General features: G+C 42.2%; 1 long non-coding RNA gene across 2 annotated transcripts in view; it reads right to left on the bottom strand.

Annotated features, from left to right (window-relative positions):
• The window catches only part of LOC123369894, a 28983-nt gene extending 19758 nt beyond the window's left edge, over positions 1–9225 (bottom strand). The window contains exons 1-2 of one of the 2 annotated variants that reach the window (XR_006579178.1): positions 9129–9225; positions 267–330 (exon numbers count right to left, since the gene is read on the bottom strand). This is a non-coding gene — a long non-coding RNA (uncharacterized LOC123369894). Of the gene's footprint in view, positions 1–266; positions 331–2616; positions 2646–9128 lie in introns of those variants that run through there. The other variant, XR_006579177.1, reaches the window with a different exon arrangement.
• Between the last annotated feature and the right edge of the window lie 10819 nt (positions 9226–20044).

Below are 20044 nucleotides of genomic sequence, written 5' to 3'. Positions count from 1 at the left end.
TATTTATATTTAAAAGATACATTCTGAGACTATTTTATGTGCATGATAAAAAAATCTAAGAATAGAGTTATACTGTAATATAATCTATAAAAGATCATGTTCTACCTGTACACAATTTACTATAAATTGTGAGCTCCCTCCTTCCCCCCAAGAAATGTGCAGTATGTCATAGCAAGGGCCATTTTGCATTTTCCCATGGCAATTCAGTTCTTGTCACAATTGAAGAAGTGATGTTCTTGTCACAATTGAAGAAGTGATGTACTTACATATTTCAAAGGTTTATTCTGCAGTGCAAAATGAGTAAAACTAGACGTTAGTGTCTGTTAAAAACTGGGAAAATAAAAGATTCAAATGAACCTCTAGTCAACTGATATTTAATTACAACATTCTAATTTTAGAGCAAAAATACAGAGTTGGTGAAAAGAAACAGAAGTAGATGGGATAAATCCTACTCTCATTTATGCTGCTGTAAATCTGAAGAAGCTCTACGGGCTTGATTTGTGATGAATGTGTTGTATATACCAGACCTTTTCATCACTACATTTCTAGACATCTCCACACTGTGATCACATGCATCTAAAAAAGTACTCCCATTTGCTTTTACTACTCCCCAGAGAGATATTACTCCAACCTGATAGTGCATTAAAAAATCTGAATATTATGGGGGGGGAGGGAGAGGTTATTGTCCCGAAGCATAACAAATTTTCTAAAGCCACTTTATAGCCCTAAAGCAGTTTATAACTTGCACTAACAGACTGTCTTCAGTGGCTGACCTAAAAACAGTGATTTGTTCAAGATTTCCTTCAATTGTTATAGAACTCTGCTAATCATCATCAACCTAAATCTGGTCCCATCCAAATGGGGGGGCCAATTTCTCCCCACCAGCACTACCAGGATATGTATACATTCTTCTGAAGCCCGTGAGAGTTATTTGTACCTGCTAAGGTACTGGGCTGGGGGAGTTTTGGCTGAACGGATTTGGTAAAAAGTTCAGGATTGGACTCTCTATCTTTATTTACATATATCAACACAAAATTTCTCTCAGTGCACACAAGCCGATGATTAGACTTTAAAGATACATGCTCACATTTCTGTATACTGTGTGCCTGATATGAAAAGAATGACATCGCTGAAGGGTGGCACTTGTCCGCCACTCAGCGTACAGACGTCGTCATGGTTTTGGGCAACATTTGTGTTATAGCTTTGTGCAGCAGCAAGAAAGAGGGCCTGGCTGCAGCCCAAAGGGGGATGAGCACAGCTTACATCCCTGCACTGCTGCATTCCTTTCCTTTCAGGTAGCATGCAGAGCCAGAGTGGAAAAAACACATGATAAAGCAACCCCAGGCAGCTTGACGAGAGAACTCTGAATGCCCATTAAACAGACAGATAAATGAGATCAGATTGCTTCCCAAGAGGAAAAGTGAAACAAACTCAGATGATCTTAAGGGATGTGAAACACAGCCTTGTGCAGTCTCCACAGTGGGACATGAGGACATTGCCTATCTACAGGTGTGTCATAAACCAACAGTTAAGGGTTAATACCTCTTTTACCTGTAAGGGTTAAGAAGTTCACAATACCTATCTGACACCTGACCAGAAGGACCAAGAAGGGAACAAGATACTTTCAACGTTGGGGGGTGGGGTGGGGGGAGGAATAGTCTTTGGTCTGGGCTGTGTGGGCTTTTGCCAGACAGGAAGAAGGAACCATCCCACTCCTAACAGGGTAGTGGGTAATTAGAAAAGGAATATATTAAATTACTTTTATTTCTATTTTTAATTTCTTTTGCAAAATAGAGGGAGAATCAAATTGGGTTATTCAGTTCAGAGTGGGGGGGGGGCACCTTGACATGGTGGCAGCTCGGTGGGATTCATTTTGAACCAAAGACCAGTAAGATTTTTTCTCTCTCCTTTTGGGCTGCTTGGGAAGAAGTGAAGTGCGTGTCCCCACCCCCACCCTCTGAACTTTAGGGTACAGATGTTGGGACCTGCATGAATAACCCCTAAGCTTATTTTTACCAGCTTAGGCAAAACAGTCACTGCCACCACCAAATGTTTTAAAAAAACATTTGAGGGAGAGCCATTTGGGAATTCTGCCTTTCCCTAATTTTCCCCAGTCCTTATCCCCCCTTTCCTGGCAGGATTTGACTAATTTCCCTCCCCCAAGTCTCTATACCCTTTTTCCTGGGTAGACTCAAGAAAATTCCCCCCACCAATTCCTGGTGAGCCCAGATCCAAAATCCTTGGATCTTAAAACAAGGAAAAATCAATCAGGTTCTTAAAAGAAGACTTTTAATTAAAGAAAAAGGGTGAAAGGAATACCTCTGTGAGATTAGAAAGCAAGATGATCTCACAGACAACAGATTTAAAACACAGAGGATTTCCTTCTGGGCAAAACCTTAAAGTTACACAAAAACCCAATTTGATTCTCCCTCTATGTTTGCAAAAGAAATGACAAAGAGAAAAATAAAGAATTCTACCACATTCTTATTTAAATACTCACTAATTTAAACAAGGGTTAGATGGTTGTTTTCTGGATCTCTGACTCCAGCAAAAGCACACACAGAACAGCCAAAAGACTTTTCGCCTCCTCCCTCTTTGAAAGTATCTTATCTTTACCCTGTTAAGAGTGGGATGGTTCCTTCTCCCTGTCTGGCAAAAGTGCACACAGCCCAGACCAAGGACCTTTCCCCCTCACCACACCCCCAACCTTTGAAAGTATCTTGTTCCCTTATTGGTCCTTCTGGTCAGGTGTCAGCTAGGTATTGTGAACTTCTTAACCCTTTACAGGTAAAAGAGGAATTAACCCTTAGCTGTCTGTTTATGACAAGGTGTGACTATAATGGCCATAATGGTGTAACTATAATGGCTATAATAATGATCAGGCCCAATGTGATTTCATGCATCACTTGGGATGCCAAGAAATATGAGGAGTGTGGCTTCATTATACACTAGGCCAGACTGAGAATTTACTAACATTGGTATAAATCAGGAGTTATTCCATTTCAGTGAAGTTACTTCAGATTCACATTGATGTAAATGAGATCAGAATCAGGCTCACTGTGTCATTGGTCCTTTTTTCTTGCCTGTGCTGTTTTGTATCCTTCTCAAACATTCTCTGGTGTGCAACTCTTGCCTGATTTCACACATGTGGACAGCAAGTATTATCAGTGAAATTGTTCACTGGCTCAGCTACCTTGGCCTTGACTTAAAAACACCAGTCTTGACATAGCAGAATCCCTACTTTGTGTTACTCAGCATCAAAGGGTAGGTTATTTCTTTCAGATTTTCATGGAAACAACTGGAGCCATCTCAGTGGAACTCTCTGCTGAATGAGATTGAATTTGAATAATTTCTTTATTACTCAGGAAAGACTCTACTTGTTCTGTACCGTTTTTTCATGGGATCAAAGAGACCAATTCAATTACAAAGGCAGAAACTGAGACTCTCCAGCTTTTAAAATCAGGCTGAGCATGAACTCCTAAAATATATAACCTTATAAGTGTATGATTTCACAGTTAAGAATTTCTGGTTACAACTATCAAAACCTTCATTACAATATGAATGTGTGACACTGCAAGTAGTTTAAATGTATTAAATAGAAACTCAAAGGAGTAGATTTATCTAACAATAACTATCAACATCACTTTTCTCTGCCAGAAGGCAAAATCATTTTCACCCAGCACACCTGGCAAATTAGTATTGTTCCAAAAGGTGTTAGGGGAGAAAGCTCTGTTAATACAGCATAAACTTTCATTTAAGTCGTTGGGGAATTTGCACAGTATTAAAGACAGCCATGAAACATTACCACTTGCACATGCACAGCTCTTAATTTACAGCATGATTTCCTTACTTTCTAATCTCCCTGTTCATTTCACATTATTCCTAAATGCAGAATTGGAACTAGATGTACTTCCTGTTCAACATCTGTTCTATTTTTCAACAAGTAAAATTCCTGACATTTGAAATCCCTTTAAAGTACTAGAGGATGCTAATATAATGCTGACACTCTGCCAAATTTACTTGTATTGAACCTACTGGTAAATGGGTTTTACTACTTGGCAGAGACAAATGTAACTCCTGAACATGCTTTTCTTTCTTTTAAAACAAACAAACAAACAAACAAACAAACAAACAAACAAACAAACAAAAAACACCCCTCTGTATCCTAAACATTGCTTAATAGTAGAAGTAATTTTTAAAATATGATTTGCAACTAGCTGTTTGATGTCATTCGAAACAGCAAACCTACTAAAGGGACATTGTCAGTTTAACACTCATAAAAAAAATTACTTATCTCTGTCACGGATGAACATCATAGATTACTAAAACTCAGAGAATTTTCAAAGCCCAATTTATCTTTCACCATTTACCCAGATGTTGTTCTGCACTATATTTTCATGGGAACAGGAATTTTCCTACCTTATCAGTCCCTTGGTTCTTCCGTTTTACAATCCTACCTTTGACTGTGGTCTATACCAAAAACATTAGTGGAGGTGAGAGAAACCCCAAAGTGGGCTGTTATGGAATAATTGGCCATAGGGAAAGTTTCTTCACTACGGTGTTAGGGTAGCTTATGTCTTGAAACATGAGGATTTATATCCCTCCCAAACTGTCATTTGAATCTCTCTCCTCCACTTGAGCACATTGGGCCCATCCAACTCGGAGTCTGTGCATTTCCAGTTTAAAATGCACTGTGTGGCATATAATCCAGACTCATGGGAAGTAAATTACAGGTTCTCATGGAAATGCTAAGAGACTTACATCCTGTGAGACTCCACTGACCTCAGTGGGATTGCACATGGCATCGATCATCATAGAATGTAAGTCTTGAATTGTGAGTTTGACAGGACTCAGTTGGAGTTACTGGAGTATCTTGAGTTCTGCATTATGCTAATACCAGGCAACAAAAAGTCTTCAGGAGGGCGGAGGAGTGAAGTCTGTGGTAAAGCAAAGAATTTGCAACTCCTCTCTGTGGAGGAGATCACAGAAGTGTATCAAAGCTTAAAAAGTGGGTAATGTTGACTAACCAGAAAGTACACCTTGTTAACATGCATATTCATTACTTTCCTTTGATCAGTCAACCTATTTCCAAGCTATGATTACTGAGGCATCTAGATAAACACTGTGACAAATTTAACGAGCTTTTCCCCACAATCCAGCTGCTCATTAACAAACCCGAGACCTGGCAATTGCCCTTTAGCCATTAAAACATAGCATAGCCTAGCCTCATTTTACTATTCTTTTCTGTTTGATGATGAGGCAAGTTTGCTGAGATGGAAAACTAAAATAGTGAATAAAAATATATTTCTGTAATAAAAATGGTAACTGCAAAATAAATGCAATTCCTTCTGTCCTGAAATGTACTGCCATGAAAATGAAATATTTATTTTCGAAAGGAAAATACTTTTATCTGCAATATGAATACTTAACCATATGGAATTATAAGCTGCTGGCCTGTCTCCTCAGCTCAGGAAGGACTCACTATCCTGCCCAAGTCTCTTTCAGGCCCTTCTTTCAGGGCAGTTTATTCACCCAAACAGACAACCAAAGCAGTTCCTACAGCTTTCAGAAATTTTCCCTTTGCTTCTCTCAGGGCTCAAAACACTACATGCTTCCCTTCAATCCCCCTAACACAGGACACCATCTCTCTCCTGGAGCCCCTTTCCAAGTAAGTTCTCTCAGACCTCTATAAGGATCACCTGGCCTCTTCTCAGCTTAGATATGATAAACAAACAGTGATGGCTGGCCCAGACTAGGATGAGCAGATGTCCCAATTTTATAGGTCTGGGTCTTTTGGGTCTCTTTCTTATATAGGCTCCTATTACCCCCCATCCCCATCCAGATTTTTCACACTTGCTGTCTGGTCACCCTAGCCCAGATCCACTGGCCCTTAAAGGGGCTGACCACCCTGTTTCAGAAACTATGCTTACTCTAAAATCTTTTCCTTTCATAGGTTCCAAGGCCAGAAGGAACCTTTATGATCAACTAGTTTAATCTGATTATAACACAGGTCACAGAATTCCCCCAAAATAATATCTAGATTATATCTTTTAGAAAATAAATCAATTTTCCCAGCGTGTTTGGACTAAATCCTGCAGTCCTTGCTCTAGCAAAATGCATGATGCCAACAGAGATTTTACCAAAGTAAGGTTTCTAATCAAGTCCTGTAACATGATCTGGGTCACAGTGACAAAGGTCGATTCACCTGTTACATGACTGGAGTCAGAATCAAGACTTCACTAAGAGACAGAAAACAAAGAGAGGGACTAAATGGTTAATTTTCATCATGGCAAAAGGTTAACAAGCAGGTTCTACAGGAGCACCCATGCTGTTTATATTAATTAATGAGAAAAATATGAGCAGTGAAGTGGAAAAAAATTAACATGTTTTAGGTAACCCCAGGCCAGTGAATATTCTAAGGATCTTCTGAGGGACTTAACCTAGCTATTTGAATGGGCAATAGACTGGCAGATGTAATTTAGAGATGGTGCAGATAAATGGTGCTTTTTCCTGAGAAAAAATAATTATTTTTGGAGGACAGTTTGAACTGAAATCAACATTTTCTTTCCAATTTGGATTTTAAAATGGACACCTTTTTCTTTTCAATTGCATTTTTTGGATTTTCAAATTTGTTTTCCTCTCTCTCTCCTTTTTACATTCCTCTCCCCCCTTTTTTTCCCCAGTAAAAAAAAGGGGGCTGAGATAAAAGATGGAGAGAAAGGCAGAAAGCCTCTCACTTTCCTCTTATATGAAAAAGTTAGAAACAAGTAAAAAGGTTGGAAGAAATATGGGAAAAACACTGCTTCAGACTTTTTAATTTTTAACAGGAAAACTGAAAAAAGGTTTTACCACAATTGCTATTTTCTCTCTTTTATAAAACTTTTTTCACATTCTTACAATTACAAAAAGTAGAAACAGTATGAAACAGAAAGATTAAAATTACTGGGATCATTTACCTTAGAGGATAGACAAACAAGAGGGACCATGATAAGGGTAGATACAATTATTAAAGGTACAGAGAAGGTAGATCCAGAACTTATATTCATTCTGTTTCGTAATACAAGAACAAGAGCACATTCTAAGAAATTGAAAGATGGGAAAATTCAAAACTGATAAAAAGGAAATACTTTTTTCACAAAATGTATGTTTAAGCCTGTAGAACTCATTGTCGTAGGGTATCACTGACGCCAAGGGTTTAATGGGATTAAAAAGGGAATATATATTTATAACAATAACAAGACTATCTGGAGTTACAATACAAAATACTAACACTGCCCATCCCTACCTTCTCCAAAACCCCAAGGCTGAAATCCTGGCTGCATTGATGCCAATGGCAAAATTCCCATTAACTTCAGTGGAGCCAGGATTTCACCCCAGAAGCATTTGGTACTGGCCTCTGGCAGTAACAAGATACTGGAGGAGTTAGCACAATGGTCTGATCCAGCGTGGCAGTTTTATGTTCCTATACATTTCAATCCTTTCATTGCAGGGCATGCCCCCTTGTATAGGAAGATGGAGGGCGTGGAGCCATTAAGAATATGCCTACACTGGATCTTGAGGTGTAATTTCCAGCTCAAAGAGACATACCCATGCGTGCTAGCATGCTAAAAACAGCAGTGTAGTCACAGTGTCATGAGCATCAGGATGGGCTAGCTGTAGGGTGACCACATGTCTGGATTTTATAAGGACAGTCCCAATATTGGAGGCTTTGTCTTATATAGGCGCCTATTATCCCCTCCCCCATCCCGATTTTTCATCCTAGCCTAGCTGCCCAGGTATATAACTAGATTTCAGGCATCATTGTACTTGGGGTGGCTAGCTTGTCCCTATCCCACCACAGATACACTGCTATTTTTAGCATGCTAGCTAGCATGGGTTTGTCTACCCAACCTGGAAATTACACCTCTGGCTAAGTTTACCTCCTGCTCTTGGAGAAATCCATAGGAGGCAAGAGGTATTTATGTTGATGGTCCTTGCCTCTGTTCTGCTTCTGGTCCTGCCAGATCCTGGATAGGAATTAATTGTTATAAATAGTTTTCTCATCTCTAATAGGTTCATTTGGAAAGTGTGTAGAACATGTACTCAGCTGTATGTTTTCTTTCCCAGATTTTGCTGTAGCTCTTCTTTTGTTAACTACTGCATTATACAAATGTTTCTATTTTTACACAGAGAACTGGCAAGAAGAGATTGAGGTATAATAAATAGTAATGCTTCTTACTTCCTAACATATAATAATCATGGACTGTTATTAGCATCATCACAGATTTTCTTGAATAGCTTTTGCACTCAGAATCCCAATGCTACAGACTATGTAAAATGGTGGCATGCTAAAACTTCATTACCACCAAATATATACTATATACAGACTATTAAAATAGTTGAGTGCCTAATTCCCATTAAAATCAGTGGGAGTTAGGTTCCTAAATACCTTTAAAAATCTGGCCCATGCTGTCTTTCCAGGATGCTATTTTTGCAAGTAGAAAGAAAGACTTCCTGCACCTTTGAACTGTCATGAAAAAGAAAGTTTAGGCACAGAATGTGTAATATCAGAAAGAGAAGATGATATGTTACCACCGCATCCATTCTGAAGACCTTTAATCCCCGCCCCATTACTGACATAAGCAAGAAACACAGATTTCCCCTCACCTCCCCACTCCTATATAATTAACGTCTGTCATTTTAGCATAATGCCTTTTGATTGTGTTGATGACATTGCAACTAGTTGGTTTGGGGGCAAAGGAGAAAAGCAGTTAATAGAAATAAGTCCTAGATTAATAAGAATGTTTTGAAAGATTTTACTAATTAGAGCTGTTCAAAACCACCAAACTGTTTCAGGAACACTGGTAGCAAAATGTAACAGTTTCTGCTGTAGATAACATTTCATTTTCACAACAAAGCTCAAGATGAGAACAAATGATGTTTTCCCAAGATGAGAACAAATGATGGTTTTCTCCTTTTTCATGAACCTGTGAAATGTTTTTTTTCCCTCATTTTCTTTGGTATTGAGAATATTTCCCCAACAGCTCCATTAGATGAGACAATAATAAACCAATAACAGTCAAGATGCAGTTGTTGAATGAAAACCACTAAAAAACCCCATCACCAACAACAACATTAACCATAATTACCCTCATATTGCTATCTGAGATACTGCAAACTTCTCCTATGATGATGATGATTTGTATTGTGGTGGCTCTTAGGAGTGGAATTCAGTGAATAATTGATTTTTCAGGTCAGGGCCCAAATGGGAAAATCTGGGTGGGGGAAGTTGGTTTGATCCAACTGACACTGAAATTCTAACCAAAACAAATCAAATTAGTTGAAGGAGGAAAGAAACACTTCAATTGATCCAAAACAATTTTGATTGGTTGCATTTTGGTATTATTCCATCTCGGGTGAATTTTTTTTAAAATATTTTTGAGGTTATTTTTAAACTAATATAAGTAATTTTTTAAATGAAATGACATTTTGAAAGGAAAAGTCAGAGCTGGAACTATTCAAATATTTGACCCCAATTCACAAATAAATTTGGTGCTCCAAAAAACATATTTTCAGAGAATTTACTATTCACCAAACATTTTTTGCATACCTCTATTTATGAATTCCAGTCACAGACCAGGCCCCTACTGAGCTAGGTGTTGTACAAACACACACAAAAGACTGCCTCTGCCTCAAAGAGCTTGGGGTGAAGGTATTTTAGATACCACTAAGGAAGAGCTGTGGTAAAAAGTTGACTTTTTAATGGTGACTGCTGTGTGTGCCATTAAGCAAATGCAAGAGCATAAGCATGCAATGGAAAGGCATTTGTATTCTTTTTAGTTGAGGATGAAGGAAACAAGAGAGACAAGGAAGCCTGCTGCTCTCCATTGTCCCTTTTTCTGTGCGCCAGGCTTCAGATAAGCATCTTGACAAGAGGAAGGAAAGACGGAGCTGTGTTTGAAACGGGAGTCAGCTCATTTATTTAATCTGTTCCCAGAAAATTCATTGACTTTAGTTAGGAAAGTCTGAGGCTCTACAAATGTCATGACCAGCCTACACCTGGGAAATGTTAGTCAGGAAGCAATAGATTTGACCAGCCCTGGTAATAGGCTTTTTGCCAGTTCCACTGTGAAAATAGGAGTCTCAAGTAACATGGTCAGAAGAGAAGAAAATAAAGAAAAAGAGCAGGGGGGGAAAAAGAAAGTGAGGTGGATGTCTGGACTGATGCTTAGTATTACCATGGAGAGAAGGACTTGCAATGTTGTTCCTTACATTTATTCTATACCCTTTAAAAAGCAATTATATCCTTTTTTACATCTCCCATTGCACAAAAGATATATGAGGCACATGACTCAGCCAGCCAATTTAGGCCGTTTCTGCACTACACAGCTTTGTCGACAAAAGTCAGCTTTTGTTGATCACGCAGTGGAGGTGTACATACAACAATGCTCTTCTCACTGATGTAACTCACCTGCTATGCCAACATAATAAAACCACCTAGACAACCAGCATAGAGCTTTTTACAATGGTTAGAGCAACACAGCATCAACGTAGACACTGTACTTGGTTACATCGCCATAATTGAACTCCAAGAAGTATTCCACAATGCCCATCCTGACTGCTCTGGTCAGCACTTTGAACTCCACTGCCCTGAAGGTACTCAGGTATGTACCCCTCCCCCATTTAAAGGCCTGGGGAGTTTTGAAATTCCTCTTCCTGTTTGCTCAGTGTGCACAGTCCACACAACATCTTCACAGCTGACCATGCCAACTTTCCGCAACAGATGTTCTCCCATGTGGAGCACACCGGAGCTGTTGGATCTGCTGAGTCTGGGTGGGAGGAGGCTATGCAGTCGCATCCTCGCTCCAACCATAGGAACTTTGATAGCTATGGGCTGATTGCTAGTGGCATGTAGGAGAAGGGGCATGAAAGGGACACACAGCAGTGCCATGCCAAGATCAAGGATCTGAGACAGAAGGCAAGGGAGGCCAACCTTCTCTCTCTGATATGGTGCTGAAGACCTGCCACTTCTAAAGGAGCTGCATGCCATCCTCAGTGGCAACCCCACCTCCAGGAGCCCCATGGATATTTCGGGGGGACTGGAGGCAGTGGTCAGTGGACTCAACCCTGATGAGAAACTGGTTGACAAGGAAGTGGCAATGGAGGACAAAGTGAAGCAAATGGCAGGGTCATCTGGTGGCATGATGAGTCAGGACTTCTTTTCCACTCCAGAGGGGTCTGGCCAGTCCCAGCTTGCAGGATGCAGGAGAGAGGAGCTCTGGTAAGTGCTCATTTTGCTTTGATACTGCATGGTGAGAGGAGATTGAGCTCTCATGTACTTTGTCATATGGTAGAGGTGGGATAAGGGACAGAAATTAACAACAGAGCCTGTCTATCTACACTGTGGGTCCACAGCGGAAAAGTTTGTTAATGCACACGGGGATGTCCCTTGAATGCTCCATAGATATTTTAGGAAACTTTCCTGTAGGTATTCTGCAATCCTCTGCCAATGGTTTCTTCTGAGAACTGCCTTGTTTCTCCCCCCGCTGTAGGAAACTTTGCCATACCACCTGGCAATTATTTTTTCAGGGACCAGAGCGGCACACAGGCAAGCAGCATTTGGAGTCAATCTGAAGCCACATGCATGCAGGAAATGCACCCTAGCATCCTGGGTTTCACTTTGGAGTGAGATATCGGGTTCAATTACCCTGTGGAAAAGGGTACCAATACTCAGAATAGTCTCCATAGCCACTTGTAGTAACCCCCTTCGTGAACCACCCTTTGTCCCCCTTGCCCATTCCCCCTTACCAGAACCCCTGAACTCACCATATTTGGGATTTGCACTGACCTAGGTGCTAGCCCAGGCACGGTTAGAAAGAGCTGTGTGTAACTTTTGTGATTAACGGCTGTGAGTAAACTCACAATATTGTCTCTGTTCATTGCTTCTTTGGGATCTGCAGATGTGCCTTTGAGGACCCACTCCTCCACAGTGGTGGAGCACCTCCATAAGATAAGGCAGTGACCCAGGAGGGGTAAGAGGGATATGTTTCGCAAAGCGCTGCAGTCAACAGATGCAGCACATAGACAAACAAGACAATTAATGAAAGACTGAGGCTGGATAGCCTGGAAGAGGGTCGGAGCAGGCGTGAATATAAAGCTCCTGGAGGGCCAGACAGAAATGATGAAGTCCTTCATTATCCTGCAATCTGAGCATACCCAGGCATGATTCCCCCTGCAACCAATACAGAACTCTGTTCCATGCCCTCCTCAAAATCTCCCACCACATTCCTCGTGTGTTCCCAGTCCCTCACAGTACTCTGTGCACTCCATGCCTAGGGACTGGTTTCCAAACAAAAGCTGGAGTTACACACAGATATGAAAGCCTTAACTGAGACTGTTATGCATTGTCATGTCCCCTGTTTGACCAAAAAATGGTGTTTTGTCCTGTTAGTAAACTTGAGTCTTTGAAATAAAAGAAGTCTTAGTTTGTGAAATACTCACACTGGCTAATACTAACATTGAAACACAGTGGCTATAGGCAGGAATATTTGCTCACCACAATTAACGCTAAGGAAACAAACACTACAGGGATAATTCAAGGCTGCAAGTAATCATTGCCTGTTGAATGTATCTTATAAAGACACATTACTTCAAATCATTGTCAAAATGCTCCTTCAATGCCTCTCTGATCTGAGTAGCCTACCACTGTGCCTTTCTAATTGCCCTGGTATCTGGATGTTCAAAATCAGCGACCAGCTAATCAGCTTCTGCAAACTACCCTGAGGAAATATTTTCCCCCCCCTTTGCTTTGCAAATATTATGTAGAGTACAGCAGGCCACAATGACCATCAGAATATTTTCCTCATTGAGGTCTAACTGGCCAAAAGAAGACAGCACCAGTGACCTTTCAATTGACCAAAGACACATTTGGCACCTTCTGAACCTGTTGTTGAAGCACTCCTTGCAGCTAGGTGTTCCACGCAGGGGACCTCTGCTCCTGGTGCTCTTTGTGCCAGTACAAACCATCTTCCAATGGTCTCTTCAACTTTCCCAAAACACCCTGGCTCCAGGGACACGCAGCTCGGCGCCCCCCTCTTGTCGTCTCGTCTGTGTTTTCACACTTTGCTGGTTATCTTCTTTAGTTTGCCTTGCTGGTTTGCAGGTCTGGGCAGTAGGATTCTTCTTTCTCACAGCTGCTCAGAAGTGTTTAAGCCCCCATCTTTCTTGGCTCGCAGCCAAGCCTTGGCTGTGAGCTGTGCCCTTGGGCTGGCTGGGGCCAGCTCTTATCTTCGGATTCAGCTAGCTGGAGTGTTGAATTGATTAATTCTCTGCTCTCTTCTTTCTCCCTCCCCTCTCGGCCTCTCATACCTGCTGAGAAAACTGCCACTCCCTATTGACACACCTTTGACTCTCCCCCAAATGCTTTGTGATGCTTGCAACAGCATTAGCCACATATAATGCTGATCTGCCTTCCCTGGGGACTCTCTGAGGGAGGGGGCCATTGGGGTGTGACATGCTCACCATCCGGTGATGCAGTTAGGTAATAATTGGAGATATACCAATCTCCTAGAACTGGAAGGGACCTTGAAAGGTCATCGAGTCCAGCCCCCTGCCTTGACTAGCAGGACCAATTTTTGCCCCAGATCCCTAAGTGGCCCCCTCAAGGATTGAACTCACAACCCTGGGTTTAGCAGGCCAATGCTCAAACCACTGAGCTATCCCTCCCCCAAGTTCTTTCCATCCCATCATTCCAAGGTCTTCCTACTTTGTTGCACAGCATTTTTCAATTGCCCTTGTAAACTGTGCACCCGCTACCTCTGCCTAACAGCAGGGATCCTGAGCTGCTGACTAGTCTGGTGATGAACCTTATGAACACATCCTGGTATTATTGGTCCTGCAGTATTTCATGAGCTGTGAAACACAGAGTGAATTGGTGATGCCTGCCCTAGTGTCTGACATGGAAACAAATAATTCAAGATTGCTGCTGGAGCAGCTTGCCATGGTGAACCATCAGTACTGGGCTAGGGAAACAAGCACTGGGGGTGGTGGGATCACATTGTGATGCATGTATGGGATGATGAGCAGTGACTGCAGAAATTTTGGATGCTCAAATCCACCTTCCTGGAATTGAGTGTGGCGCTTGCTGCAGCACAAGGACATTGGAATAAGAGCTGTCCTTGCTGTGAGTGGTTATCGCTGTGTGGAAGCTGGCAACTCCAGACTGCTACCAGTCAGTCACAAATTGCGGTGATGCAAGTGTGTGGGACCATTATTCGCCTTCTGCTATGAAGGACTATGACTCTAAGTAAAGTGCAGGAAATAATTGATGGCTTTGAGGCAATGGGATTCCCTAACTGCAGCGGGGTGATAGATGGAACGCATATCCCAATTTTGGCCCCTGACCATCTTGTGACCAAGTACAACCAGCATCATCTGAAAGACTATAGGGAAGTACAGTGAAACCCCACTATAACGCGACCTTTGGGGTCCAAAAAATTCAATCGCGCTAAATGCGGGGTCGTGGTATAGCGGGGTTTCAAACCAGTCGGTTTTTCAGTGGTCCCCAAAGCGGTGCATTGAGGTGTACCACCTAGTGCCTCTGGTGCCTAGTGCCCTGCAGGGGAGAGGAGCTGCGGCCCTCCCGCCTGCCGGGGACAGAGAGCACCGGCGCCCGCAGCCTTGGAGTTCTCTGTCCCTAGCAGGCGCGGGGCCACGGCTTCTCTTGATGCCGGAAAGAAGCTGTGGCCCCGCGCCTGCCGGGGACAGAGAGCACCGGCGCCCGCAGCCTTGGAGTTCTCTGTCCCTAGCAGGCGGGGAGTCGCGGCTCCTCTTGAAGCAGGAGAGAAGCCGCGGCCAGCGCCTGCCGCAGCCCCGGAGTTCTCTGTCCCTGGCAGGTGGGGAGCCACGGCTCCTCTTGCAGCGGGAGAGAAGCTGTGGCCCGTGCCTGCTGGGGACAGAGAGCACCAGCGCCCGCAGCCCCGGAGTTCTCTGTCCCCGGCAGGCGGGGAGCCGCAGCTCCTCTTGAAGCGGGAAAGAAGCCACGGCCCCGCACCTGCCGGAGACAGAGAGCACTGGCCCCGGCCGCCCCGGAGAAGCCAGAGAGAAGCTGGGGCCCCGCATCTGCTGGGGACAGAGAGCACCGGAGCCAGCAGCCTCGGAATTCTCTGTCCCCAGCAGGTGCGGGGCTGCAGCTTCTCTCCCCTGCAATGGTGTTGGGGACCATTGGTACAGTACCGTACTGTATTATACCTAAAAGGTGAGCCAATCTGTGATCGCATTATAATCATGCGTGATTTCACGTTATGGTGGGGCACGTTATTGAGAGGTTTGACTGTAGCTCTTTCAGTTGATCACCAGGGCCATTTCACTGACATCAATGTGGTGTGGTCAGGGATGGTGAATGATGCACACATCTTTGGGAACACTGGGCTGTATAGAAAGCTCCATGCAGGGACTTTTTTTCCAGACCAGAAGATTCAAATGGGGGATGTGGAAATACCTATAGTGGTCTTTGGAGACCCTGCATACTCCTTTCTCCCATGGCTCATGAAGCCTTACACCCGGAACCTAGACCTCAGGAGCAGAGGTCCCCTGAGTGGAACACCTAGCTGCAAGGAGTGCTTCAACAACAGGTTCAGAAGGTGCCAAATGTGTCTTTGGTCACCCCCCAAAAGAGCCCAGAACTTAACCCCCACACCTCCCGAGAGCTGAAGCAATTCAGAGAACACAGACGATTCTTGGACGACCTGGGCCCAGGACAGCACTCCACGTCCATGCTCTCCACCCCCTTCTTCTGACATTACACCTAGACGTGGCCCAGTCTGGGTCGTGCGTGGTGTAAGTATGAAAGTGGGTCAGGGCTTGGGGCTCTAATGCTTAGTTTCTCCCCCTGATTGATGTGGGAACAGACGGTCCCAGCACTCTCTGCTGTATTTTATTCTTTTATCAATAAAGCTTTAAAATTTAGACACGTGGTGTGTTTCATCATCTTCCCCCAACGATCCTGCAGTGTCAGCCAGATCACCTGACAGAGCTCACAGCAGCACAGGGTGACAAAGGGTGATGAGTTGCTCAGTGGGGTAGCTACCCACAATGCAATGCTCCCTCTATCAATGCAAGAGCAATGACTTCACTGACCCAAGGATAATTGTGTGGACGTGCACAACTGATGGTATTAAAGCAACTTAAGATCGTCGATGTAACTTAACTCTGTAGTCTAGACATGGCCTTACTTATCAAGCAAAAAATAAATACATCAAGAGCTGGGTTAATGCCATTTTCTTGTCATTTGGGGCTACACCTTGCTACTTCCTCCATTTTTTCCATCATGTGTTACAGGTGAGAAGAGCAATTTTAAAATAGGATGCTGTCCTGTGGTAGCATGCTTCACTGTACAAAGGATCATGGCCTGACCAGCAGCAAACAGCTGTCAGGAATGCACAGAATGTTAAGAACTTCTGTTGACTCCCATCAGCCCAAGACTCAGGGGAGAGAGGTTAGAACACCATTACACACAACTGTATGATCCATGGAGTGTGAGGGTAACTTTTGTTACACCTGCTTTTCACCTGTTGAAAGGAGAAAATAATATAGTGAAAAGCAGGGGCATCTCTAGACATTTTGCCGCCCCAAGCACGGAGGGTCCACTGGTCCTGCGGCTTCGGCGGGACCTGCGGGATGTCAACCGAAGCCGTGGGACCAGCGGACCCTCCGCAGGCAAGCCACCAAAGGCACCCTGCCTGACGCCCTAGCAGCGACCGGCAGAGCGCCCCCCCGTGGCTTGCCGCCCCAGGCACGCGCTTGGAGTGCTGGTGCCTGGAGCCGCCCCTGGTGAAGGCATGTGTGACAATGTGGTCCTCTAGTGTCTGTTACTATGCAAACTATTGTACTGACATATCTAAAGAGGATGTGATCATGCCCCTTATTGTGGTGACTCTAGTCAACAGATTTTGTAAATCCTACTAAAAAAATGTGAATGTGTTACAGGTTAAAAATAAAGATTATTAATCATTTTATGCATGTGTTATATAGATAACAATGCTTGAAAGTGTTTTTCTGTATACCTCCAGTTTGATAAAGTGTGAAAAATAGATTACTGCTGAAAAACAGTACTTGACAAAATCTCTTTCTATTCTGTGCCCATGAATTAATCTGTCCCAACAGACAGCTTACCATATAGCTAATTTAATCTTCCCTGCCTTAAGTGCTAGAAAAACTGTGTTCTACCTGACCCAAAGCAGATGTATGTTCTTATTAAGAGTCTGAGTTGGCTGTCAAGAAATACATAGCCTGAAAAGGCTTTGAACTGCTGGAGGCATTGGTATTAAATGTCAAATAAATGGTGAAAGAACAGAGGTTTATTTTCACCGGTGTCACTGTTATGTAGTGTTCGCCCTATGTGGCAGTACTGCAGAATGGCTGGAGCCATGTCAACTGACAAAAGAAAATTCTCGTCCCAAAATCAGTGTTCGAATTATTTTCTTTTGCTTCCTGGTCGGGCAATAAAAGACAAAACAACTCCATAAAATGAACCCCCAAAGTGATTGCATAACAGTTTCCTTTCTGTGTGGTACTTTAAAAAATAAATCATCTCTTCTCAGTGAAAGAGACATCCTATACCTTTCCTTTTCTTTAATTGTGGAATGCAGCACAAGAAGGTAATTGGTTTCTATCAGAAATGCATGACCCCAGTGAAGTTTAAAGGATTTGTCAAACTTTTTTTTTTTAAAGTGTGAAACCTTCTCAGGGCTTGTGCCCTGCCAACCACTGTATTTCAGTCTGTATTTTCACCCAAGGAACAGTCAATTAAAAAAAATAATTGAAAGAAAGCACACTTTTTCTAGTTAAGAGGAAATCTAAAAGACAAGAAGAGGGGAGGGGAGCAGGCAGAGAGATGTGTCAATCATAGACTAGTTCTAAAGAAAAGAGTGGAAAATTACATTTCCTTTCTCACATACTGTACCATTTCCCACAAATATTCTCTAGTCTGTTCCAGGGCTAATAAGAAATTAGATCTCGTGCATTATGCATGAAATAAATCTTCAAAAAAAACCACAACCCACCTCACTCTTTTCCTTTCTGTTGTTGAGCCTCATGCATATCAAAGTGTATATTCTGAAGGGCAGAACAACAGAGAAAAAACACCTGGCATCAAACTTTAATAAACTCAACCTCAATTCTATAGCTGTGGGATGCTAATTGCAGTGCATAAGTAGCAAATACTGGGGTGGGGGGAGACATGATTCTGGTTTGTTTACTATGCACAAGACAGAATTGTCATCAGTGCCAGAAACTGGCAGCAATAGGTTCATTGCTGATGCAGTATCATTTGCCCCATCGACGGAAGTATTATGATATTAAGGTTATTATACCCTGAGAACAAGATCCAGCTGGCACTACTAAATTTAGCTGCATGCTGGGACTGGTGGAAATTTCTTACAGATGGCACTCATCTCATCTGCATTGGCAAAGGTAAAAGCAATATACTTTCATTACTTGCAATAAGCCTCTGCCTACAGTGTCTAGCATGAAGCACTGACACCACAAGAAGATACTTTAACTGTTTGTTAGATGTCATTCACATAATGAAAATGTAGAAGTGGTTTCATTCTGTGCATGAATGACATAAGAAATGGGTTGGTCTGTCAGTAGCTAAAAGCTGTGCTTTTGAATTTGTCAGCTCTGTTAGGTACTTCTTTAGTAACCATCACAAATGATAACGTGAGTGTAAAGCTAACATTTAGCCTAGTGCCATTAATCTATTATTGATTTAGAAAAGCTCTTTTAATTAGAGGTATAAAAGATCTGTTCTCTCTAATTACTAGTGTAACCTCTTATTTTAATCCCATTAATTTGGGGATTATTTTGATGGGATCTATTAATTTTACTAATCAATACCTTTTTGTAAACAGTTTTCTTTTTGAAAATAATAGTAAAGATAATAAAGAACCGAAGCCAACATTTTCCAACCCAGCACCTAACATCAGAGGAGGAAGCTGTCAGCCTTCACACAGTCCTTCCTGTTAAGTGCTGTGGCACAAACATTTCCATCAATGTTGTGTCTGAATGCTGATTGACAGCCTTGCGATCTAAAAAGCAACTCAAGAGATGATCTTGTAAATTAGAGAACATACTTTTTTTTTTGGTAATTTCATGCTTAAGGCCTGGTTTTGCTCTGTTACATTGGTGTAAATCAGGAGCAATTCCAATAGAGTTGCACCTGTGTAAAATGAGTGTTTGTGACAGGAGAATCGGAATCCTAAATGGATGAAATACAGAATTTTCTTTTCCCTTACAGAGTTCTAATGATTTTTGAAAACTGTTAAATTGTCTGAGTTCTCCCATCCATAGTGAGGACATTTCAATGCAGTCCTCTTACTCACATTGCTCCTGACAAGTGGCTTATTATACTGAAAAGAAGTGTCAGTTCTGAAATTCATTCCTCTCCTGTCTTTAAAACAGTAACTGCCCATTAAATTATAGTGAAGCTGCTTTCCTCAAGAATTCTTCAAAACAGAGGAGGAGTGGCTTAAGGCAGCATGATAATATGTTTCAGATATAGATGTAGCCTTGGAGTTTAAGTTCTCTAAGGTAAGCTAAAATTGTCACTTTATAACCTATTTCAAGAAGCAGCTACTGTGATCAATCTTGACTGCATATAATATCAAAAAGGGGCAGTGAGAGAGCTAAATATCCATTATATCCAACACACCCATGAATGCAAAAGCCAGTATTACTGGGAGAATACCTAAAGATTTAACAGACCTTCTCAGGAACAAAGTAAGAAGGAAGAAGCTATCGCTATAGAGTTTCTATATCACAATCAGTGATACATATCAGTTTAGTATATATTATATTGGTACTAGTATTATTAGCCATCAGCTATTTTCCCTCCATAATTTTGATACATCTCTGCTTAGGTGAAGAAAGGAACACATCAACTTGCTACATGGCAAAGTTATCCTTATTAAACGACTTGAAATATATCAGCAATTAAAGGAGCTCTTGACAATGAGTTTAAAATACTACATTAGGGCCTAATCCAGAATCTCCTGAAATCAACTTT

The sequence above is a fragment of the Mauremys mutica genome, chromosome 4 (assembly GCF_020497125.1).
Source record: "Mauremys mutica isolate MM-2020 ecotype Southern chromosome 4, ASM2049712v1, whole genome shotgun sequence".
Lineage (NCBI taxonomy): Eukaryota > Metazoa > Chordata > Testudines > Geoemydidae > Mauremys > Mauremys mutica.
The sequence above is the reverse complement of the archived record's forward strand: the minus strand, read 5'-3'. Positions and strand labels throughout refer to the sequence as shown.